The 27,280-nt window shown below is 38.1% G+C and overlaps 1 protein-coding gene across 2 annotated transcripts in view; it reads left to right on the plus strand.

Moving 5' to 3' along the window:
* LOC128665908 (3-galactosyl-N-acetylglucosaminide 4-alpha-L-fucosyltransferase FUT3-like) overlaps positions 1 to 27,280 on the plus strand; it is a 580,229-nt gene that overhangs the window by 486,473 nt on the left and 66,476 nt on the right. For both annotated transcript variants that reach the window (XM_053720160.1, XM_053720158.1), the window contains exon 2: positions 10,569 to 10,623. The gene's annotated coding sequence lies outside the window, so the exon portion shown is untranslated. The remainder of the gene's footprint in view (positions 1 to 10,568; positions 10,624 to 27,280) is intronic.

The raw sequence follows: 27,280 nt of genomic DNA on the forward strand, positions 1-27,280 counted from the left end.
GTGGGCCTGGCACACACGCTGGGAGGCAGGCAAATGCAATTAGATTACACTAGCTGACTGATGTTTCACAGTCAAAAAAGTATTTTTTTTAAATATTTACAATACTGTTATAACAAATATGATTGGTGGCACTAGTTGGCAAGTGGGCCTGGCACACACGCTGGGAGGCAGGCAACTGCAATTCAATTGCACTAGCAGACTGATGATTCACAGTCAAAAAAGTTATTATTTTAAATATTTACAATACTGTTATAACAAATATGATTGGTGGTACTAATTTGCAAGTGGGCCTGGCACACACGCTGGCAGGCAGGCAACGTCAATTAGATGACACTAGCAGACTGATGATTCACAGTCAAAAAAGTTTTTATTTTAATATTTACAGTACTGTTATAACAAATATGATTGGTGGCACTAGTTGGCAAGTGGGCCTGGCACACACGCTGGGAGGCAGGCAATTGCAATTAGATTACACTAGCTGACTGATGTTTCACAGTCAAAAAAGTATTTTTTTTAAATATTTACAATACTGTTATAACAAATATGATTGGTGGCACTAGTTGGCAAGTGGGCCTGGCACACACGCTGGGAGGCAGGCAACTGCAATTCAATTGCACTAGCAGACTGATGATTCACAGTCAAAAAAGTTATTATTTTAAATATTTACAATACTGTTATAACAAATATGATTGATGGCACTAGTTGGCAAGTGGACCTGGCACACACGCTGGCAGGCAGACAAGAGCAATTCAATTGCACTAGCAGACTGATGATTCACAGTCAAAAAAGTTATTATTTTAAATATTTACAATACTGTTATAACAAATATGATTGGTGGCACTAGTTGGCAAGGGGGCCTGGCACACACGCTGGCAGGCAGGCAACTTCAATTAGATGAAACTAGCAGACTGATGATTCACAGTCAAAAAAGTTTTTATTTTAAATATTTAGACTACTGTTATAACAAATATGATTGGTGGCTCTAATTGGCAAGTGGGCCTGGCACACACGCTGGCAGGCAGGCAGCTTCAATTAGATGAAACTAGCAGACTGATGATTCACAGTCAAAAAAGTTTTTATTTTAAATATTTAGACTACTGTTATAACAAATATGATTGGTGGCACTAGTTGGCAAGTGGACCTGGCACACACACTGGCAGGCAGGCAACTTCAATTAGATGAAACTAGCAGACTGATGATTCACAGTCAAAAAAGTTTTTATTTTAAATATTTAGACTACTGTTATAACAAATATGATTGGTGGCACTAGTTGGCAAGTGGGCCTGGCACACACGCTGGGAGGCAGGCAATTGCAATTAGATTACACTAGCTGACTGATGTTTCACAGTCAAAAAAGTATTTTTTTAAATATTTACAATACTGTTATAACAAATATGATTGGTGGCACTAGTTGGCAAGTGGGCCTGGCACACACGCTGGGAGGCAGGCAATTGCAATTAGATTACACTAGCTGACTGATGTTTCACAGTCAAAAAAGTATTTTTTTTAAATATTTACAATACTGTTATAACAAATATGATTGGTGGCACTAGTTGGCAAGTGGGCCTGGCACACACGCTGGGAGGCAGGCAACTGCAATTCAATTGCACTAGCAGACTGATGATTCACAGTCAAAAAAGTTATTATTTTAAATATTTACAATACTGTTATAACAAATATGATTGGTGGCACTAGTTGGCAAGTGGGCCTGGCACACATGCTGGCAGGCAGGCAACTTCAATTAGATGACACTAGCAGACTGATGTTTCACAGTAAAAAAAGTTTTTATTTTAAATATTTACAATACTGTTATAACAAATATGATTGGTGGCACTAGTTGGCAAGTGGACCTGGCACACACGCTGGCAGGCAGGCAAGAGCAATTCAATTGCACTAGCAGACTGATGATTCACAGTCAAAAAAGTTATTATTTTAAATATTTACAATACTGTTATAACAAATATGATTGGTGGCACTAGTTGGCAAGGGGGCCTGGCACACACGCTGGCAGGCAGGCAACTTCAATTAGATGAAACTAGCAGACTGATGATTCACAGTCAAAAAAGTTTTTATTTTAAATATTTAGACTACTGTTATAACAAATATGATTGGTGGCTCTAATTGGCAAGTGGGCCTGGCACACACGCTGGCAGGCAGGCAGCTTCAATTAGATGAGACTAGCAGACTGATGATTCAGAGTAAAAAAGTTTTTATTTTAAATATTTAGACTACTGTTATAACAAATATTATTGGTGGCACTAGTTAGCAAGTGGGCCTGACACACACGCTGGCAGGCAGGCAACTTCAATTAGATGACACTAGCAGACTGATGTTTCACAGTCAAAAGTTTTTTTTTTTAAATATTTACAGTACTGTTATAACAAATATGATTGGTGGCACTAGTTGGCAAGTGGGCCTGGAACATACGCTGGGAGGCAGGCAACTGCAATTAGATTACACTAGCTGACTGATGTAAATATTTAAAAAATATTTTTTTGACTGTGAAACAATACTGTTATAACAAATATGATTGGTGGCACTAGTTGTCAAGTGGGCCTGGCACACATGCTAGGAGGCAGGCAACTGCAGTTAGATTACACTAGCTGACTGATGTTTCACAGTCAAAAAAGTATTTTTTTTAAATATTTACAATACAGTTATAACAAATATGATTGGTGGCACTAGTTGGCAAGTGGGCCTGGCACACATGCTGGCAGACAGGCAACTGCAATTAAATACCACTAGCAGACTGATGTAAAAGTTTTTTTAAAAAAAAGTTACACTAATGTTACAACAGATAGGAGTGGTGGCACTGAGGATGGAAGTAGGCACAGTATATGCTGGCAGCCTGACACACAGGCTGGCACTAGTAGTGGCAGGCTGGCCTGGCAACTAAAATTAAATAACACTAGAAGACTGATGTAAAAAAATAAATAAAAATAAATTAAAGTAATGTTACACCAGATAGGAGTGGTGGCACTGAGGTTGGAAGTAGACACAGTATATGCTGGCAGCCTGACACACAGGCTGGCACTAGTGGCAGGCGCAGCCTGGCCTGGCAACTAAAATTAAATAACACTAGAAGAGGACTGATGTAAAAGTTTTTTTTTAAAAAAAAAATTACACTAATGTTACACCAGATATAAGTGGTGGAAAACAGAGCTATTAATCATAGTACAGGGAGTGCAGAATTATTAGGCAAATGAGTATTTTGACCACATCATCCTCTTTATGAATGTTGCCTTACTCCAAGCTGTATAGGCTCGAAAGCCTACTACCAATTAAGCATATTAGGTGATGTGCATCTCTGTAATGAGAAGGGGTGTGGTCTAATGACATCAACACCCTATATCAGGTGTGCATAATTATTAGGCAACTTCCTTTCCTTTGGCAAAATGGGTCAAAAGAAGGACTTGACAGGCTCAGAAAAGTCAAAAATAGTGAGATATCTTGCAGAGGGATGCAGCACTCTTAAAATTGCAAACCTTCTGAAGCGTGATCATCGAACAATCAAGCGTTTCATTCAAAATAGTCAACAGGTTCGCAAGAAGCATGTGGAAAAACCAAGGCGCAAAATAACTGCCCATGAACTGAGAAAAGTCAAGCATGCAGCTGCCAAGATGCCACTTGCCACCAGTTTGGCCATATTTCAGAGCTGCAACATCACTGGAGTGCCCAAAAGCACAAGGTGTGCAATACTCAGAGACATGGCCAAGGTAAGCAAGGCTGAAAGACGACCACCACTGAACAAGACACACAAGCTGGAACGTCAAGACTGGGCCAAGAAATATCTCAAAACTGATTTTTCTAAGGTTTTATGGACTGATGAAATGAGAGTGAGTCTTGATGGGCCAGATGGATGGGCCCGTGGCTGGATTGGTAAAGGGCAGAGCTCCAGTCCGACTCAGACGCCAGCAAGGTGGAGGTGGAGTACTGATTTGGGCTGGTATCATCAAAGATGAGCTTGTGGGGCCTTTTCGGGTTGAGGATGGAGTCAAGCTCAACTTCCAGTCCTACTGCCAGTTTCTGGAAGACACCTTCTTCAAGCAGTGGTACAGGAAGAAGTCTGCATCCTTCAAGAAAAACATGATTTTCATGCAGGACAATGCTCCATCACACGCGTGCAAAGTACTCCACAGCATGGCTGGCAAGAAAGGGTATAAAAGAAGAAAATCTAATGACATGGCCTCCTTGTTCACCTGATCTGAACCCCATTGAGAACCTGTGGTCCATCATCAAATGTGAGATTTACAAGGAGGGAAAACAGTACACCTCTCTGAACAGTGTCTGGGAGGCTGTGGTTGCTGATGCACGCAATGTTGATGGTGAACAGATCAAAACACTGACAGAATCCATGGATGGCAGGCTTTTGAGTGTCCATGCAAAGAAAGGTGGCTATATTGGTCACTGATTTGTTTTTGTTTTGTTTTTGAATGTCAGAAATGTATATTTGTGAATGTTGAGATGTTATATTGGTTTCACTGGTAAAAATAAATAATTGAAATGGGTATATATTTGTTTTTTGTTAAGTTGCCTAGTAATTATGCACAGTAATAGTCACCTGCACACACAGATATCCCCCTAAAATAGCTATAACTAAAAACAAACTAAAAACTACTTCCAAAACTATTCAGCTTTGATATTAATTAGTTTTTTGGGTTCATTGAGAACATGGTTGTTGTTCAATAATAAAATGAATCCTCAAAAATACAACTTGCCTAATAATTCTGCACTCCCTGTATATGATGTGGGCCTGACACACAGGCCTGATGGAAAATGAAATTAGATTACACTAGCAAAATTATGTTTTTTTTTTTGTTTTTTTTTAATTTACACTATTGTTAACCAGATATCAGTGGTGGCACAGAAGATTTAATCACAGTATATGATGTGGAACTGACACACAGGTCTGATAGAAAATGAAATTAGATTACACTAGCAAAATGATGTAAAAAATGTTTTTTTTAACATTTACACTGAGGTTACACCAGATATCAGTGGTGGCACAGAACAATTAATCACAGTATATGTTGTGGGCCTGACACACAGGCCTGATAGAAAATGAAATTAGATTACACTAGCAAAATGATGTAAAAAATATTTTTTTTAACATTTACACTAAGGTTATACCAGATATCAGTGGTGGCACAGAACAATTAATCACAGTATATGTTGTGGGCCTGACACACAGGCCTGATAGAAAATGAAATTAGATTACACTAGCAAAATAATATAAAAGTTTTTTTTTTTTAAATTTACACTAATGTTACACCAGATATCAGTGGTGGCACAGGAGAATTAATCACAGTATATGCTGTGAGCCTCACACACAGGCCTGATAGAAAATTAAATTAGATTACACTAGCAAAATGATGTAAAAGTTTTTTTTTTTAAATTTACACTAATGATTGTTAAGCAGATATCAGTGGTGGCACAGAGCAATTAATCACAGTGGCCTAGATTTGGAGTTCGGCGGTAGCCGTCAAAACCAGCGTTAGAGGCTCCTAACGCTGGTTTTGGCCGCCCGCTGGTATTTGGAGTCAGTGATTAAAGGGTCTAACGCTCACTTTTCAGCCGCGACTTTTCCATACCGCAGATCCCCCTACGCCATTTGCGTATCCTATCTTTTCAATGGGATCTTCCTAACGCCGGTATTTAGAGTCGTTTCTGAAGTGAGCGTTAGAGCTCTAACGACAAAACTCCAGCCGCCTGAAAATAGCAGGAGTTAAGAGCTTTCTGGCTAACGCCGGTTCATAAAGCTCTTAACTACTGTACCCTAAAGTACACTAACACCCATAAACTACCTATGTACCCCTAAACCGAGGTCCCCCCACATCGCCGCCACTCAATTAAAATTTTTAACCCCTAATCTGCCGACCGCCACCTACATTATACTTATGTACCCCTAATCTGCTGCCCCTAACCCCGCCGACCCCTATATTACATTTATTAACCCCTAACCTGCCCCCCACAACGTCGCCGCCAGCTACTTAAAATAATTAACCCCTAATCTTCCGACCGCAAAGCGCCGCCACCTACGTTATCCCTATGTACCCCTAATCTGCTGCCCCTAACACCGCCGACCCCTATATTATATTTATTAACCCCTAATCTGCCCCCCTCAACGTCGCCGACACCTGCCTACACTTATTAACCCCTAATCTGCCGAGCGGACCTGAGCGCTACTATAATAAAGTTATTATCCCCTAACCCGCCTCACTAACCCTATCATAAATAGTATTAACCCCCTAATCTGCCCTCCCTAACATCGCCGACACCTAACTTCAATTATTAACCCCTAATCTGACGACCGGAGCTCACCGCTACTATAATAAATGGATTAACCCCTAAAGCTAAGTCTAACCCTAACACTAACACCCCCCTAAGTTAAATATAATTTACATCTAACGAAATAAATTAACTCTTATTAAATAAATTATTCCTATTTAAAGCTAAATACTTACCTGTAAAATAAATCCTAATATAGCTACAATATAAATTATAATTATATTATAGCTATTTTAGGATTAATATTTATTTTACAGGCAACTTTGTAATTATTTTAACCAGGTACAATAGCTATTAAATAGTTAAGAACTATTTAATAGTTACCTAGTTAAAATAATAACAAATTTACCTGTAAAATAAATCCTAACCTAAGATATAATTAAACCTAACACTACCCTATCAATAAAATAATTAAATTAACTACCTACAATTACCTACAATTAACCTAACACTACACTATCCATAAATTAATTAAACACAATTCCTACAAATAAATACAATTAAATAAACTAGCTAAAGTACAAAAAATAAAAAAGAACTAAGTTACAAAAAATAAAAAAATATTTACAAACATAAGAAAAATATTACAACAATTTTAAACTAATTACACCTACTCTAAGCCCCCTAATAAAATAACAAACACCCCCAAAATAAAAAATTCCCTACCCTATTCTAAATTTAAAAAGTTACAAGCTCTTCTACCTTACCAGCCCTGAACAGGGCCCTTTGCGGGGCATGCCCCAAGAATTTCAGCTCTTTTGCCTGTAAAAGAATAAATACAATACCGCCCCCCCCAACATTACAACCCACCACCCACATACCCCTAATCTAACACAAACCCCCCCTTAAATAAACCTAACACTAAGCCCCTGAAGATCTTCCTACCTTGTCTTCACCATCCAGGTTCACCGATCCATCCTGAAGAGCTCCTCCGATGTCCTGATCCAAGCCCAAGCGGGGGGCTGAAGAGGTCCATGATCCGGTCAAAGTCTTCATCCAAGCGGGGCAGAAGAGGATCTTCCATCCGATTGAAGTCATCATCCAGGCGGCATCTTCTATGGTCTTCCATCCGGAGCGAAGCGGCAGGATCCTGAAGACCTCCAGCGCGGAACATCCATCAGCCAATCGGAATTAAGGTAGGAATTTTCTGATTGGCTGATGGAATCAGCCAATCAGAATCAAGTTCAATCCGATTGGCTGATCCAATCAGCCAATCAGATTGAGCTTGCATTCTATTGGCTGTTCCGATCAGCCAATAGAATGCGAGCTCAATCTGATTGGCTGATTGGATCAGCCAATCGGATTGAACTAGATTCTGATTGGCTGATTCCATCAGCCAATCAGAAAATTCCTACCTTAATTCCGATTGGCTGATGGATGTTCCGCGCTGGAGGTCTTCAGGATCCTGCCGCTTCGCTCTGGATGGAAGACCATAGAAGATGCCGCCTGGATGATGACTTCAATCGGATGGAAGATCCTCTTCTGCCCCGCTTGGATGAAGACTTTGACCGGATCATGGACCTCTTCAGCCCCCCGCTTGGGCTTGGATCAGGACATCGGAGGAGCTCTTCAGGGTGGATCGGTGAACCTGGATGGTGAAGACAAGGTAGGAAGATCTTCAGGGGCTTAGTGTTAGGTTTATTTAAGGGGGGTTTGTGTTAGATTAGGGGTATGTGGGTGGTGGGTTGTAATGTTGGGGGGGGCGGTATTGTATTTATTCTTTTACAGGCAAAAGAGCTGAAATTCTTGGGGCATGCCCCGCAAAGGGCCCTGTTCAGGGCTGGTAAGGTAAAAGAGCTTGTAACTTTTTTAATTTAGAATAGGGTAGGGAATTTTTTATTTTGGGGGGCTTTGTTATTTTATTAGGGGGCTTAGAGTAGGTGTAATTAGTTTAAAATTGTTGTAATATTTTTCTTATGTTTGTAAATATTTTTTTATTTTTTGTAACTTAGTTCTTTTTTATTTTTTGTACTTTAGCTAGTTTATTTAATTGTATTTATTTGTAGGAATTGTGTTTAATTAATTTATTGATAGTGTAGTGTTAGGTTAATTGTAGGTAATTGTAGGTAGTTTATTTAATTATTTTATTGATAGGGTAGTGTTAGGTTTAATTATATCTTAGGTTAGGATTTATTTTACAGGTAAATTTGTTATTATTTTAACTAGGTAACTATTAAATAGTTCTTAACTATTTAATAGCTATTGTACCTGGTTAAAATAATTACAAAGTTGCCTGTAAAATAAATATTAATCCTAAAATAGCTATAATATAATTATAATTTATATTGTAGCTATATTAGGATTTATTTTACAGGTAAGTATTTAGCTTTAAATAGGAATAATTTATTTAATAAGAGTTAATTTATTTCGTTAGATGTAAATTATATTTAACTTAGGGGGGTGTTAGTGTTAGGGTTAGACTTAGCTTTAGGGGTTAATACATTTATTAGAATAGCGGTGAGGTCCGCTCGGCAGATTAGGGGTTAATAATTGAAGGTAGGTGTCGGCGATGTTAGGGAGGGCAGATTAGGGGTTAATACTATTTATGATAGGGTTAGTGAGGCGGGTTAGGGGTTAATAACTTTATTATAGTAGCGGTGCGGTCTGCTCGGCAGATTAGGGGTTAATAAGTGTAGGCAGGTGTTGGCGACGTTGAGGGGGGCAGATTAGGGGTTAATAAATATAATATAGGGGTCGGCGATGTTAGGGCAGCAGATTAGGGGTACATAGGGATAACGTAGGTTGCGGCGGTTTACGGAGCGGCAGATTAGGGGTTAAAAAAAATATGCAGGGGTCAGCGATAGCGGGGGCGGCAGAATAGGGGTTAATAAGTGTAAGGTTAGGGGTGTTTAGACTCGGGGTACATGTTAGAGTGTTAGGTGCAGACGTAGGAAGTGTTTCCCCATAGGAAACAATGGGGCTGCGTTAGGAGCTGAACGCTGCTTTTTTGCAGGTGTTAGGTTTTTTTTCAGCTCAAACAGCCCCATTGTTTCCTATGGGAGAATCGTGCACGAGCACGTTTTTGAGGCTGGCCGCGTCCGTAAGCAACTCTGGTATCGAGAGTTGCATTTGCGGAAAAAATGCTCTACGCTCCTTTTTTGGAGCCTAATGCAGCATTTGTTTGAACTCTCGATACCAGAGTTAAATTTATGGTGCGGCCAGAAAAAAGCCTGCGGAGCGTTAACAGCCCATCTACCGCCAAACTCCAAATCTAGGCCAGTATATGCTGTGAGCCTCACACACAGGCCTGATAGAAAATGAAATTAGATTACACTAGCAAAATAATGTAAAAGTTTTTTTTTTTTTAATTTACACTAATTAAACACCAGATATCAGTGGTCGCACAGAAGAATTAATGACAGTATATGGTGTGAGCCTCACACACAGGCCTGATGGAAAATGAAATTAGATTACACTAGCAAAATTATGTAAAAGTTTTTTTTTTTAAATTTACACTAATGTTAAGTTAAGCAGATATCAGTGGGGGCACTAATCACAGTATATGCTGTGAGCCTCACACACAGGCTGACAGCCAGGCAAATGCAAATAAAATTACAAATAATTAAAAAAAAATACTGAAGTTCTAGCCCTAAAAAGGGCTTTTTGGGCTGAAGTTCTAGTCCTAAAAAAGGCTTTTTGGGGTGCTGTCCTTACAGCAGAGATTAGATGAGTCCTTCAGGACTGTAGTGGACACTAAATACACTAGCCTAGCTGCTATCTATTTCCCTATAATATCAGCAGCTGCAGCCCTAAACCTCCTCTCACTAACAAAGCAGGATCGTAATGAATCTAAAATGGCTGCTGCCCATGAGCTGGGAGGGTCTGTGAGGGAGTGTCTGCTGCTGATTGGTTCAAATGTGTCTGCAGACTGTGACATACAGGGTCAAAGTTTCCTCAATGAGGACGAATAGGGGGCAGATCGAACATCGAATATGTTCGCCTGCCGCGGCGAACGCGAACAAGCTAAGATTGCCGGGAACTGTTCTCCGGCGAACTGTTCGCGACATCACTAGTCATGAAGTCGGAAAATTTCCCCTGTAGCTACAATTATAACAATACTTATCTTATCGTGCTCTGGAGAGCGTGCTAGCCCATTATTCTTCATGCCAGAGCCCCAGCCCCTCTAAAAGCAGAGTTAACATATTCTGTCTATTATAACTTCTCTTTCTGTATGTAAGCCAAAATTGTTGGAATATTTTTGAAAATTCTGACGATTGCATCAACTAAAATAACCTACAATTTACAGATATTTCTTACGATCAAGCATTTTATTTTGTCAGAGGGTTGATGTGAGAAGACTTTGAAAGAAAGCCATTTCTGAGGAGATTAAGAAAGGTGAGAATGTTTATATATTTGTGTGTAAGAAGATAATTGCCTTTATGACAAAATATTAGAATATTACCATTGAAATAGTATTATCCTAACAAAATGACACATAAAATATTGTAAATTCTTATTAGATTTTTGCTATCAACAATATGATGTTGTTACAGTGTTTAATTAGGTACGGCACAATGTGTAATATTTTTATATTAATTGGTTTATTTTTATTGGAAACTAATATATTAAGAAAACTCTACAGGCATTTGCATTGATGATTTGCTAGGTGATACAAAAGCAGTATATTGAAAATAAAGGGCGTTTTTCCAGCAACATGTAAATATTCCGTTGTTGGTATAAACAATTAATAAAAAAAATAAAACAAAATGAAATTGTATTTCAAAATGGTATTTACAAGAACATATAGAAAATATTAATTATATTTTCTTATGTGTTAAAAATTCTAATCCAGTTTTGTGCTTTGTGCAGTACAGTTTAAATCTGTGATAATCATTTGAAGAATCGTTGTCAGTAAGACACTGCACTCTTTAGTGGTATTAACCTAGCAGAACATATTCCATTACAGTCAAAATGTGCAGTCATAATTTAAGATCAAACTAAATTCACATTTTAAAACTGATTGTTCAAAAGATTGTAATGCTATATAGTAATAGAAATGTTGCTCAAATGTGAAATTTCAGTTGTTTATTATAACTACAAACTTAAAGTCAAATTTACAATAGAAAATGACTAAATAATGTAATATGTGATAACATAAACTTTGAAATACTCTGGAGTTGTTATATTTGAAAAGAAATTGAAATATTGAAAATGAGATCTTTTTTTTTTATTTTATTTAAATTTCCACATTTTCTTGAAAGGCTTATATTTGTATTGTTGGTTTATGCTAATTTATATATGAGGAATATGACCAGGAACAACCTACACAACAAAAGGCAAAATATACTACCAGTTACACTTCTTGTGCTTTATACATTTTGTTGACATTTTATTATGAAGGGATAAAGTTAAAATAAACAAAAACTGATCAACACCACAATATTATCTGAAGTCCCTGGTAGTCAAATTTAAAGGGACAGTACACCATAAAATTGTTTTCCTATTAATGTATTTTCAATGACTTGTTAAACCAGCTGCAGAGTATAAAATGTATGAGAATTTGTATTTTCAGGTTTATTTGTGTATATGAATTAGTTGGTTTTGTGATTTTGTGTAAATAATTTTTTTATTGAAGTTGTAATAAGTATTAACAAACAAGATTCACCTTAAGAACAATATTACATCAAAGAGAGTCTTACATTGTCTGTAATCTAAGTTTGGTGACAAAACAGTATTGACATATGATAAGAGAGTTACGTATATTCATATTTTAACATGGTGCTAGACAAAAATGCAGGTGAAATAAAATAGAACTTCATTTTATATTATATTATTGGCAATTGATCTCCAAAGCACAATGGAAAATGCTTCATAGCATATCTGAGTCAGAGCTTCAGTCTGTGGAGAGTTAGTATGTGTGTTGGCCACTCTTGGGCCGACATATGTAGGGGGGAAGGGGATATCAGCGGGCAAAAAGCCGCTCAGATAGAAGAGGGGGAAATAGAGGGGCGGAGCCTTCTGATCGATGCGGTGGAGCTTATAACATAATTAAGTATGGGTTGGTTTCCTCTTCTGTTAAACAGATAAGTTATGCCGAGCCGTGCCTTCCCAGTTAGCACAGCCCGGCAGTATCTATAGCAACTGAGAGGTGGAATTATATGTTCTAGGGTGGGACTAACGTGAAATAAGAGCGTGCCTTCTCCTGGGTATGGATGTTTACAATGCCCTCAAGCTTATCAGAGGAGCATCATGTTAAAATTTTTTAACAAATTAGATATATCAGTTACAGCTGCACAAGCATATTTAAAGTCTAATTTAGAATGTTAACAGATTGCATAGAGAGTATTAAACTAGGCACACAATGCAATCCTGAACTACAACAATGTAGAGTATAAACAGTACAGGAAAAATCTGATATTATTCTAGAGTCACATAGTCAATGTAATACAAGCAGTGAGGTAAGGTTTACATCCGCAAATGTGATTGTGAGAGACTCTATGGTTAACCATGTGTAAACATGTGTACACTTCAAATAAGCTTAATAGGCAGGGATTAGTGTGTAGTGGTTAAGCACCTAAATCAGGGTATGAATGGTAAAAGTTAGGTGTGACTGAACATAGAAAATTAACACTTGTAAGTGCCGATGGACTTCCGTTAGGGGGAGGAGCAAGTAAGGTGCTGCACGCTGTGGCTCCCATGCTTGTAATCCTATCCACCTACTCCCGCCTTCAAGCGCTCTTTGGCCGAAGAGTTTACCGGCCCAGACACTGGGCTGTATGGCCCATGAAGTGGAAGTTCTATACAGGCAACTACTAGCTTCGTGGCTGAAGCAATTTGTTCTACAGATTTTTACAAACCTGCAGTAATTCTGGCAATATGCCCTAAGTATTTTCCCAGCAATGATACAAAGTTAACCAGTATGTATCAGAAGGGACATAAAATACATTGTATACTCGCAGAAAGCACATAAATTCCAAATTGAAGCCGGAAAAGCCTGAGCTGGGGCTGAACTTAACTGTGGGTGTTAAAGGGAAACTGCAACTCAAAATACCCACCAGCGTCTTATCTAGAGACTGGTGAGTTCCCTGACGAACGAACAGAGTCCCGCTGAATTAATCTGGCTGAATCTACAGCACCCGACTGCTCCCTGGTGAGCATACAGACGCCTATTGGATTGATACAGCGGAATCGGGGATACCTGATTGCTCCCTGGTGAGCACACAGAGTTTCGATTGAACCAGCACATGTGAATTCGAACCTGAGGCGTCTGACTGGTGAATATATGGAGCTTTGCTTGTTTGGCATATTTGATTCTAAAGTGCCCGATTCCTCTTTGTTGAGCACACAAAGCCCCGCTTAACCCGAATATTTGAATTGGAGGCTCATTACTGCTCCCTGGTGAGCACATAGAGCCCTGTGAGAGGACATACCTGGGTCTGAGCGGTGGCCGGATGAGGAGAGTGCTGGCGCTGCTGGCATCCGCGGGTTTCTGAACAGAGTATCCGTCAGTGCGAGTGAACCGGGAGACCTGAGAGTGGAAGTAGCGGTGTCGGTCAAGACCGGAGGGCCTGTCCCGGGTAGCAGACACGGGGAGGAGGATTGGCTACGTCCCTGGAGCAGGTGACTGGAGAGGAGTCCAAGCACGTTGACAGCGTGCAGACGCATATCAGTGGGTGCCCGCTGGACACGCTTGAGTGTCGCTCCGCCGGCGTACTATTAGAAGGGCTGCGGCCCGCAATCACATCGTGAGGAGCCTCATACATTAACTGACTGTGGATCTAAAAAAAGCCAGTTGGGCACTCACAAGACAAGGTATAACCCTAGCTTAAGCAGCCTAAATTGCCAAGGCGCTATATGGAACTTGACCGAAGCTCTGCAACTTAAGTAAAGTATCATTATTGCTTCTTCATATTGTTTTGCTTACCTTCTTATGTTTTGGTGGTATATGTGTAATACGTAAAAAGATCTTTACAATCACCTGCATATTAACAGATGGATATTGGGGCAATGCTAGAAAGTGTGGCCATGATTCGATAAATACAAATGTATGTTATGTCTATGGGCCCCCTATGGAGCATGAGCGTATTTTTTTTCTAGAGGTAAAGAAAACTAAAAATCTCTCATAGTTATTTTGCTTGGCACTGTTGACTTCAAACAAAGCAGATAAGGGGGTGTGAATCTCTGCAATCGGGTTGTGTATAGAGTTTTTTAGTGTTTGGAGGTTATTTAGAAATTTTAAGACACTAAGAAATGTCTAATGTTAACAATGTGGCCTGTTTTTTGTAATTATTTTCCTTGTTGCTAACCAAGAATATGTAGAATTGTTTTAGAAGGGACACACACAGATTTTGTTGGATTGCATATTAAGTCCTAAATAGTGAGAGTATAGTTCACACTGTATAGGCCCTTTTTTCACTTCTTTATTTAAACATTCTTTTCTTGTTTTTTTTTCTTTTTTTTTTCTTCCCTTTTTTCCTCCTTTTGTCTTTTTCTTCATCAGACTTCACGCTGAATTCTTTAAATTCAGCTTGCACAATCACTTGCACTCACCACTTCTAGTCTTTTCACATTTTTCTCCCTTCCTGCTCTTAGCTTTATCTTTCGTATTTGTTTATATAAATATCCCTATTCCTGGATCCCAGGGACCAGAAGATAGAATCACAAGCACAATACACTTCACTTTTCATTTTTCCTTGTCTTTGGCTCACAAGCACTTAATTAGCACCTGGCCTACACAGGGGGACTCAGAATTTCATTACATATGGACAAATTTATGGCATCAGTCAGGAATTCTCCTACTATGCCTGTTAAGCAAAGAGAGAAAAAAATGCCAAAACGTAATGAACAGGCATTAGAGACATCACAAACACAAAATGAATCACATTTTGACATGCAAGAATTAATCACACAGATAACCAAGATTTTTACACCACAACTAGATTGTATGAAAACAGAGATTAAGCAGGACATAAGCTGCCTTGCGGCAGAGGTAAGACAGTTTTCCACAAGGCTGATTGAAGCAGAGGCTAGAATATCTGAGATTGAGGACAAATTAAATATAATTGAAGCTAATAATGCTGAACATACCAAGAAAATCGCTAAACTGCAGAAGGTAGTAAATATCTTGACTTGATGCAATTTGCCACGGTTACCCTCCCTCAGAGCTTAAAAATGAATACTGATGTTAGGATACCTATTGAGAGGATACACAGAATTGGCCCAGTGCGAAATACGAGAAAAGATAATATCTCTACACGACCTATAGTGCTAAAGTTCCTGAACTTTCAGGATAAAGTACACTTTCTCAGGCAATACAGGAAAATATACCCACTCATCATAGACCAACATAAAATTTTAATTTTCCAAGACTTTTCTAGTGAGACGGCAGCAAGCAGAAAGGAAATGTCCCCATTTTGCTCAAAATTACTAAATGCAAATTATGATGTTAAAATGATTTATCCGGCAAAGTTGGTTGTAATAATAGATGAGACACAATTTATTCTAAATACAAGTAAAGAGGCACAGGCTTTCTGCAACGAGCAGGGTATACAATGATAAGGAATCTCAGCATTAGCTATTTCAAATTCGTTAGGAATTTTTACTACAACTGAGATGAATATGTACCTAATACCTGGGATGAGGTATGGATGTACCCTTTTTTTTTTTTTTTTTTTTTTATTGGGGTTGTGTCTTATATTAGCCACATTTTTATAGGGGTCCCCCCGCTACTCCTGGTTTCTATCTTTTTTTTTTTTTTTTTTTCTCTCCTTCCCCCTTTTCACTTTTCTCCTCCCTCTCCTCCCCTCTGCTGCCCCAATTCAATCCCCCCACCTACTACATTACTCGGCCTTAAGCCAGAGATATCCAGATCCCCCCCCATTGATATAACAACTAGGAAAAATCTTGATTTAAATTCCTTAAACCTTCTATCTTGGAATGTGGGCGGAATAACCTCGCCGATAAAGAGGAAAGCCATTATTAAACAATTAGGCCTGTATAAACCCGATCTGGCAATGCTCCAGGAAATCCATCTTAAAGAGCCAGAAATAACGAAGTTAAAAGGGAAGTGGGTAGGGGATGTCATTGCAATAGCCGGGGAGGATAGGAAGAAAGGCTTGGCAATATTAATTAAGAAACATCTAGCCTATGAATTGGTAGGCCTGGATGAGGATCCTGGAGGCAGATTCCAAATACTTAAAATAAGAATCAATTCTATTTTGTTCATTATTTGTAACGTATATGGGCCCAACGGACTAGATATACAATTCTGGAATAGATTTATAGATAAACTATTTGAATACGTGGGGAAAAACCTAATAATAGTAGGGGATTTTAATCTTACACCTGTTCCCAATATGGATAGGACTGGTAGGAAAGATATATACAGGAGTGATAGGAAGACTCGGATATTCCAAAAAATATGTAGCCAATTGGGGGTCATAGATATATGGAGGGTCCAACACCCGGATACTAGGGCATATACCTGCATGTCGTCAAGTCACCATAGCCTATCTAGGATTGATCTATTCCTAGTGGCAGAGGTCTTGATGGGGCTTGAATGCAGAACTGACATCAAAGATATAGCTTTGTCAGATCATGCAATTATATCCTTAGAATTTGGTGGACAGATATTCAAGAAAAGGCACAATAACATCTTATTCTTCCCTAAATACCTAGCAATGAATAGTCAATTTCAAAACTTCTTAAAAATCAAATGGAAAGAATATCAAACTTTTAATGAGCAACATCAGGAGAACACAGAAATCTATTGGGAAGCCGCTAAGGCTGTACTCCGGGGGCAAATAAAGGAATATATGTGCAGATTAAAAAAAAAATTAAGCAAAAAGAATTACAACTCTCAAACACAGTCAGAAACATGTATAACGCCTATATTGCCTCCAGATCAAGTGAAAACTGGAATAGATACAGACATGCCAAAACACACTGGGATATTTTCTTAAAACAAAAGTGTATACAAGAGGGACCCAAACAAAAAGCCCTTTACAGGGGGTTCTCTGGTAGGGCTGCCAAATATCTATCTAGAATTACTAAACCAAAAGACAGTAATATGATAGCTGCTATCAGGCAGAATGGGACTAGATTTACCCAGACTGAGGAGATTAAAAAAGCTTTTTATAATTATTTCAAGGGTATATACAATGCAGAAACTCCTAGTCATATAGATATGGAGACATTCTGGTCCAAGCTAATCCTCCCCAGAATTTCACAAGAAGATTTGCAGCAATTAAACGCGCCAATTACAGATCAAGAAATCAGGTTGGCTATTAAACAGGCTAAACTTAACAAAACCCCAGGACCAGACTGCCTACCCACAGAGTTCTATAGAATTGTCCAAGAGGAGGTGACCCCAACACTGTGTCGTTTATTTAATAAATACTTTAGTTCACAAGTAAGATGCTCTAGATACTTTACTGCATCAAATGTTGTCTTAATTTTTTTAAAAAAAAAGGATCCAGAATTAGTCGAGTCTTACAGACCTATCTCCCTGCTAAATGCAGATTATAAATTATTAACATCAATAATAGCTAGTAGATTACAGCCAGTAATCAAAGACATTATACATGAAAACCAAGTAGGCTTTATGCAGGGGAGAAGCCCAGTTAAGAATTTAAGGAAGACTATGATTATTTTGGACTATCTTTATAATAATCCACTAGCAACAAGTCGAAAGGGACTTGATGCAGCTGTTTTATCTTTAGACGCAGAAAAAGCATTCGACTACATAGGTTGGGGTCACCTCTTCGAGACAATAGAAAGGTTTGGCTTCAGAGGGCACTTCAGTAATTTTATTCAGTCACTATATAGCAATCCAGTCTCTGCCCTTATTATAAACACCACAACCACAGATCTAATTCCTCTACATAGAGGTACCAGGCAAGGCTGCCCATTATCCCCCCTATTGTTCAATATTTCACTTGAACCGCTGGCCATATTACTTCGTGACCAGCTAGATGGTATTAGTATTGGAAAGCAAAAGTTTATCCTCTCACTCTATGCGGATGACTTACTGGTCTTTTTAAACAATCTTGAAGTTAATCTGCCGAAGCTTATAGTAATCATGCAGCTTTTTGGCTCAGTGTCAGGATATAGAATTAACTTTAATAAATCGGAATTATTGTGGATAAATAAACCAATAAATAGTTATACGAAACATCCCTTTAAAGAAACAAAGCATATAACCTACTTAGGTATTGTCCTAACTAATAATCCATCAGACTGGTATGAGATGAACATCTCACCCTGTTTAGGGGAAGTGCAGAAACAATTGGATAGCTGGGTCAATTTACCGCTATCGCTGATACCACGTATCATGCTGATAAAAACAATAATATTCCCTAAAATTCTGTATCTTCTGCAAAATATTCCTGTAATGCTCAAAAATAGGGATATTAGGAAATTCAACTCCATGTGTACCAAGTTTATATGGAAGGGGGGGAAACCACGGGTCACCCTAACCAGGCTAATGAATGATAAGATGGTAGCAGGACTATCATTCCCCAATATTAAATTTTATAATTGGGTCTCCCTAGTTAAATTTGCTGCGGATTGGATTACCCAAAAAGACTACCTCACCCTATATCAGTGTGAATCTAATATTGTTGCCCCATTCTTTCTGAATGCATTGTTGCACTGTCCAATCAAGGAATTACCCTGTAATGTTAACAATTTAATGACATTTAAGAACATTATCTATGCATGGCAGAAGTTTTGTTTTGAAATTCAGATTAATCCCTATGCAACAGAATTTTTAACAATCCAGGGCAACCCCAAATTTCAACCAGGATATGATTCTCGAGTTTTTCAGAGTTGGGAAGAGAAAGGCTTAAAGTATGTGAAGCAACTTTTGCTACCAGACGGCGTGATTGACACCTTTAATTCTATTTGTTCCAAATATGGAATACATAGCAAAGATTTCTTTGCATATCTACAGATCCGACATTATATAGCAGATATTCAAAAAGAATCTAGACCAGACTGGTCTCTGGGCCCTATAATGGCTGGAATCAAAATATATCAAGCCGGGAGATTCTCAATTGCAACCTTCTACAATATATTAAACACCAATAGTAATTTAAAACAACTTACATATATTCAGTTGACATGGATAAGGTATTTCCCAAACATATCCATACTAGATGTACAGGGAAGTATCAGAGCATCTAATGAGTCTTGGGTACCTACAGCATGGCGCGAATCACACATAAAAATCCTATATAATGTTTATATCACACCTAGTAAAAGATCAAATTGGTCAGGGATTACTTATTCCTGTACCCAATGTAATCAAGAGAAAGCAGATATACTGCACTGTTTATGGTCATGCCCCAAGATCTCTCAATTTTGGAGCAAAATAAAGTATTGGCTTAACTGGATACTTAATATAAGAATAAGTTTAGGACCCCAAGATATCGTTCTACTGTTAAAATATGCAACTGGAGGCAAAGAATATAAACTTGTTAACACTTTAATAATTCTTGCTCGTAATCTGATACTTAAAACGTGGAAAGCGACGTATGCCCCAAAATTTCCAGAATTTAAGAAAGCAGTCATTATGCAAATCACAATTGAACAATATAGTATACAGAATTTAAATGTCGATCAGGTTCAGATGTTTTTTCTAAAATGGGAGAGAGTCATTAAATCCCTCCCAAATAATATTCAACTCCAACTGGTTAAACCACTTAGTACCTCTATCTTCGTTATCCAAAACGTTCTTACAGGTCACTTCCCTAGATGCTGGATAAATGACTCTACAGGCTAGGGGGGGGGGGGGCGAGGGAAGGGAAATGGTCAAGGACTGGAGCTGCCAGCCCTGGCTCTCCCATATTAGTTATATATTATTATTTTATTTTTTTTTCCCCTCACTTTATTTCTTTCTCCTCTCTTCTGAATTTCTAATTTCTCAATTCCATCATCAGGGGTCAATAAATGAAGGATATACATAGCCCCAGCATACTATAATCCAGTAAAGCCCCACAACCTAAAAACATGGATAATATATACAGCTGCCAGGCAGGAACAGATAGGAGTAACCCATCCTGAATCATACCAAGTCTTTTTTTTTTTCTTTTTTTCTTTTCTTTTTCTCTCTTCTTCTTTCTTTTTCTATCTTAGTATTTGAAGATTGATAAGAAATGCTAGTTTTGATGTATTTGCCAGGAAGCAATATCTATGTTTAAGTTGATTTTCTACTGCTATGAAATGCCAATGAAGGATTGATATGCTAGCTACACAGGCATTTGTTTATTGCAGCTAAATAATTTGCAAGTTAAATCTGTAATAATTTTCTACTTGTTTATTTGTATGATATATTTTATGATGTATTTCTCTGTTTGAAAAATAAAAATATATTTAAAAAAAAAAAAAACATAGAAAATTAAGCAGCAACAATTTATATAGATAGCTCACTGTATGTTAACATACAAAATGTGTATGCTGTTATTTTAGGTAGAGTGTATAACTGATAGATATCAAATTGCACGCAGAGAGGAAAATTAGTTCTTGCATATACCAAGGACGCACAAGGGTCCATTTTAAAACCTTATATTTATCGGTAGTAGGCTATTATAAGATGCAGTACAACATGCAGTATAAGGCTTTACACAATGACCTGGGTACTGAATTATGTAGCTTCACTCACATCCATAGAGTCCAAAAGGAGCCCTCAGACCTTGTCACAAGGGTATATAAATAAAGCAAATAGGACTGTATGTGTCTGAAAAACTTTAAACAAGATGTGTTGCTGAACAGTAGGGATATGAGGATATCATAAGCTATGTGGTTTATAAGTTAGAGTGCTGTGACAACATATTAACATACATACAAAATTGTTCCATAAACATTGTTGGGTATTATGGGTGCACCACTTAATCGTGTAACATGTAGAGGGGAATCTATTTGCTATCCAGCAGATCTTATTATTAAGTTATATTGATCCCAGAGATGGCATCTGGTGATTGGGTTGAATGCTATCTGGACTAGTTTAGCAGACCCAGATGTAGGATAAGAGGAATACCCTATACCAAGTTACGTTAGCTCTCAGTGCAATAAGCGATCAAATACATAACAAGGGATACAGTCAACATATAAATCAGTCGCAGCATATTGATCAGCTTCAGGATTAGTAGCCAACAGGGGAATATGGGTATAGATTAATGTCATCCTGGGGGTATCATTGTTATGACCGTCTCCCTATCTCCATTGTACTAACAATAAAAGGGGTAATTGGGAAGTCTAATCAAGACAAACAGGACATTTTTTTTAAAAAAACAGTGCTTATTGAAACAAGTAACATATGACAACTAGTGAACAATAAGATCTGATATCCATAAAGCAAACGTTTCACAACCCAATACCTAAAACTGTCCAAGTACAGGGTAAGTAAGAAACTGGGATGACATTAATATAGAGATAAGGTAACTGTCCTCATTAAAGGTTTTGTGATTTTAAACCACAGCCTATTACAATGGGTTGAGCTTCCAGCTAATATCAGATCTCATTATGTTATCACTTTTATGTACACAAACTTGCTTCCTTATCTTATATCTGTTTGTAAACCAAAGCTCAATACTTAAAATGAACAATGGACAATTAACATTGTATTACTTAAACTATCCTGCAACCCACTGAGAGCGTAATTTCTTCTGCTGGCTGTGTTTAGATGGTCTGTCAATAGCATTATACTCCAGTATCAAAACTTTCAGTATAGCTTGTGATACCACAGGCTAAATCAGCTATTTCATATGCCAAAATAGGGGTAAAGGAGCTACTTGTGAACAATTTAATACACTACAGCAGGTAAAATGGATCATTGGGAACAATTTAAAGGGGAGACATGTTTTGGGTGAACTGTCCCTTTAAGTAAATTCCTACTAAGAGATAATACTGACTAATAATTTCTATAGAAAAAAGAATTAACTGACAAGGTTATACAGGGCTATAGCAAAAGAAAAACAGTTATATATCATACTGTATGCTTTCTATATGAAAAATATAATAAACAATACTATGAAGATATTATGAACGGTCTCAAAACCAGTAATCAAGTTAACAGAGAAAACAATACATGAAGTCATGAAGTTAGTAAAGTTCACCTGTAGCTACAATACTAACAATACTACCGTGCTCTGGAGAGCGTGCTAACCCATTATTCCTTATGCCAGAGCCCCAGCCCCTCTAACAGCAGAGTTAACACTCTCAGTTCTGAGGTGCTAAGCATCCCATTAGTAGTGATGTCTTGAATTGTTCGCCGGCAAATAGTTCCCGGCGAACATAGCTTGTTCGCGTTCGCAATGGCGGGTGAACATATGCGATGTTCAATCTGCCCCCTATTCATCATCATTGAGTAAACTTTGACCCTGTATCTCACAGTCTGCAGACACATTACAGCCAATAAGCAGCAGACCCTCCCTCCCAGACCCTCACAGCTCCTGGACAGCAGCCATTTTAGATTCATTCGGAAGCTGCTTTCTTAGTGAGAGGAGGGACAGTGTAGCTGCTGCTGATTTAATAGGGAAATTGATAGCTAGGCTAGTGTATTCAGTGTCCACTACAGTCCTGGATGACTCATCTGATCTCTGCTGTAAGGACAGCACATCAAAAAGCCCTTTTTAGGGCTAGAACATCAGTCTGTTTTTTTTTTTTCTGTGTATTCTAATTGCAGTTGCCTGCCTGCCTGCCAGCGTGTGTGTCAGGCTCACAGCGTATACTGTGCCCACTTGCCCAGAGCCACCACTCATATCTGGTGTAACAGTAGTGTAAATTTAAAAAAAAAAACTTTTTTGACTGTGAAACATCAGTCTGCTTGTGTAATCTAATTGCAGTTGCCTGCCTGCCAGCGTGTGTGCCAGGCCCACTTGACCAGTGCCACCACTCATATCAGGTGTAACAGTAGTGTAAATTTAAAAAAAAAAACTTTTTTGACTGTGAAACATCAGTCTGCTAGTGTAATCTAATTGCAGTTGCTTGCCTGCCAGCGTGTGTGCCAGGCTCACAGCGTATACTGTGACCACTTGCCCAGTGCCACCACTCATATCTGGTGTAACAGTAATGTCAATTTAAAAAAAAAAAACTTTTGACTGTGAAACATCAGTCTGCTAGTGTAATCTAATTGCAGTTGCCTGCCTGCCAGCATGTGTGCCAGGCTCACAGCGTATACTGTGCCAACTTGCCCAGTGCCACCACTCATATCTGGTGTAAAAGTAGTGTAAATTTTTTTAAAAAAAGCACGCTCTCCCGAACACGTTAAGGTAAGAATTAACCTCTTTTAAAAATTTAAGGAAACAAATGTATACTGACGATTTTTCATTTCCTTTGGTTCATTTATTCAGATTTCGTTAAATTAAATCCGATTTTCATCACAAATGAATATTCACGGCAAAACAAATGGACATCTCTAGTTATGGATCTTTAAGTGTGTGATTGTGAAAGTTAAAGGAACATATAACACTTTGAACTTTGTAAAACATTTTATTATGCATAGTAAAACAACTTTACAATACACTTTAGTAAATACATATTACATTTTACTTGTAATTTAGCGCTAACATCTTTTTTTACAATTCTGAGAACCAGACATGCCCACTGCAGACTTCACAAATCTAACCCTGCTACAAATCTGTCAATAACTGGCCTATATAAATACACTTAAGTAAACAATGGCAGAGATGGAAATTTTAAAAGAACAAACAGAGACAGAAGCCGCTTCCTAGTTAAATATTTTCAGGACCAGACTTGATTTAAAATATGCATAAGAATAGTTATACTTAAAAGAAGGGGCGGCACCAAAGTGTGCCGATCGGTACGTGCCGGGAACTTTCATTGACCCAACTCATTGGCCTCTGGTTTGGGTCAGGACCTGCTATTCCCCCGGATTTGTGAAGATAAACACCTAGATTACGAGTTTTGCGTTATGAGCTGTGCAGTGCTAACGAGCAGTTTTTTCTCACCGCTCACTTACAGACAGCGCTGGTATTACAGGTTTTTACAAACCCAGCGTTAAAAGACAAGAAGTGAGCGTTGAGCTAAATTTTGCTCCACATCTCACTCCAATACCAGCGCTGCTTAAGTCAGGGGTGAGCTGGTGTAACGTGCTTGTGCACAATTTCCCCATAGGAATCAGTGGGGAGAACCGGCTGAAACAAAGTCTAACACCTGCAAAAAAGCAGCGTAAAACTGAGTAACGCAGCCCCTTTGATTCCTATGGGGAAATAAAATTTATGTCTACGCCTAACACCCTAACATGAACCCCGACTCTAAACACCCCTAATCTTACACTTATTAACCCCTTAACTGCCGCCCCCGACATCGTCGACACCTACATTATATAATTAATGCCTATTCTGCCGCTCCGGACACCGCCGCCACTATAATAAACATATTAACCCCTAAACCACCACACTCCTGCATCGCAAACACTAGTTAAATATTATTAACCCCTAATCTGCCATCCCTAACATCGTCGACACCTACCTACATTTATTAACCCCTAATCTGCCACCCCCAACATCGCTGCCACTATATTAAATTTATTAACCCCTAAACCTAAGTCTAACCCTAACACCCCCTAACTTTAATATAATTTAAATAAATCTAAATAAATATTTCTATCATTAACTAAATTATTCCTATTTAAAAATAAATACCTGTAAAATAAACCCTAAGCTAGCTACAATATAACTAATAGTTACATTGTATCTAGCTTAGGGTTTATTTTTTTTTCTACAGGCAAGATTGTATTTATTTTAACCAGATAGAATAGTTACTAAATAGTTATTAAATATTTAATAACTTCCTAGTTAAAATAAATACAAAAGTACCTGTAAAATAAAACCTAACCTATGTTACAATTACACCTAACACTACACTATAAATAAATAAAATTAAATACAATTAAATACAATTAAATAAAATTATCTAAAGTACAAAAAAAACAAACACTAAATTACAGAAAATAATAAACAAATTACAAGATTTTTAAACTAATTACACCTAATCTAATCCCCCTAACAAAATAACCCCCCCCCCCAAATAAAAAAGCCCTACCCTACACTAAATTACAAATATCCCTTAAAAGGGCCTTTTGCAGGGCATTGCCCCAAAGTAATCAGCTCTTTTACCTGTAAAAAAAAAATTACAAATCCCCCCCAAAATTAAAACCCACCACCCACACGACCAATGCTACTCTAAAACCCACCCAATACCCCCTTATAAAAACCTAACACTAACCTTTTGAAGATCACCTTACCGGGAGAAGTCTTCACCCAACCAGGCCGAAGTCCTCAACGAAGCCGGGAGAAGTCTTCATCCAAGCCGGGCGAAGTGGTCCTCCAGACATTCAGAAGTCTTCATCCAGATGGCATCTTCTATCTTCATCCATCCGGCGCGGAGCGGGTCCATCTTCAAGACATCCGGCACGGAGCATCCTCTTCCATTGAAGTCTTCTTACTAAATGACGGTTCCTTTAAGTGACGTCATCCAAGATGGCGTCCCTTCAATTCTGATTGGCTAATAGAATTCTATCAGCCAATCGGAATTAAGCTAGAAAAATCCTATTGGCTGATCCAATCAGCCAATAGGATTGAATTTCAATCCTATTGGCTGATCCAATCAGCCAATAGGATTGAGCTTGCATTCTATTGGCTGATTGGAACAGCCAATAGAATGCCAGCTCAATCTATTGGCATCAGCCAATAGGATTTTTTCTACCTTAATACCGATTGACTAATAGAATTCTATCAGCCAAACGGAATTGAAGGGACGCCATCTTGGATGACATCACTTAAAGGAACCATCATTTAGTAAGAAGACTTCGATGGAAGAGGATGCTCCACGCCGGATGTCTTGAAGATGGACCCGCTCCGTGCCAGATGGATGAAGATAGAAGATGCCGTCTGGATGAAGACTTCTGCCAGTCTGGAGGACCACTTCGCACGGCTTGGATGAAAACTTTGCACGGCTTCGTTGAGGACTTCGGCCCAGTTGGGTAAAGACTTCTCCCAGTAAGGTGATCTTCAAGGGGTTAGTGTTAGGTTTTTTTAAGGGGGTATTGGGTGGGTTTTAGAGTAGGGTTGGTTGTGTGGGTGGTGGGTTTTAATATTGGGGGGGATTTTTTATTTTTTTTTACAGGTAAAAGAGCTGATTACTTTGGGGCAATGCCCAGCAAAAGGCCCTTTTAAGGGCTATTTGTAATTTAGTGTAGGGTAGGGTTTTTTTAATTTTTTTTTTTTTTTTTTTTTTTATTTAGGGGGATTAGATTAGGTGTAATTAGTTATCTTGTACTAGTAAATCTTGTAATTTGTTTATTATTTTCTGTAATTTAGTGTTTGTTTGTTTGTTTGTTTTTTGTACTTTAGATAACTGTATTTAATTGTATTTAATTGTATTTAATTTAGGGAATTAATTTAATTATAGTGTAGTGTTAGGTGTAATCGTAACTTAGGTTAGGTTTTATTTTACAGGTACATTTGTCTTTATTTTAAATAGGTAGTTATTAAATAGTTAATAACTATTCTACCTAGTTAAAAAAAATACAAACTTGCCTGTAAAATAAAAATAAACCCTTAGATAGCTACAATGTAACTATTAGTTATATTGTAGATATCTTAGGGTTTATGTTATAGGTAAGTATTTAGTTTTAAATAGGAATTATCTAGTTAATGATAGTTATTTTTATTTAGATTTATTTAAATTATATTTAAGCTAGGGGGTGTTAGGGTTAGACCTAAATTAAGGGGTTAATATCTTTAATATAGTGGCGGCAACATTGGGGGCAGCAGATTAGGGGTTAATAGATGTAGTTAGGTTGCGGCAATGTTAGGAACAGCAGATTAGAGGTTAACAAAATTTAACTAGTGATTGTGAGGCGGTTTAGGGTTTAATATATTTATTATATTGGCGGCGATGTCCGGTTCGGCAGATTAGGGGTTTAAAATTGTATTATAGTGTTTGCGATGTGGGAGGGCCTCGGTTTAGGGGTTAATAGGTAGTTTATGGGTGTTAGTGTACTTTTTAGCACTTTAGTTAAGAGTTT

The sequence above is a fragment of the Bombina bombina genome, chromosome 7 (genome assembly GCF_027579735.1).
Source record: "Bombina bombina isolate aBomBom1 chromosome 7, aBomBom1.pri, whole genome shotgun sequence".
NCBI lineage: Eukaryota > Metazoa > Chordata > Amphibia > Anura > Bombinatoridae > Bombina > Bombina bombina.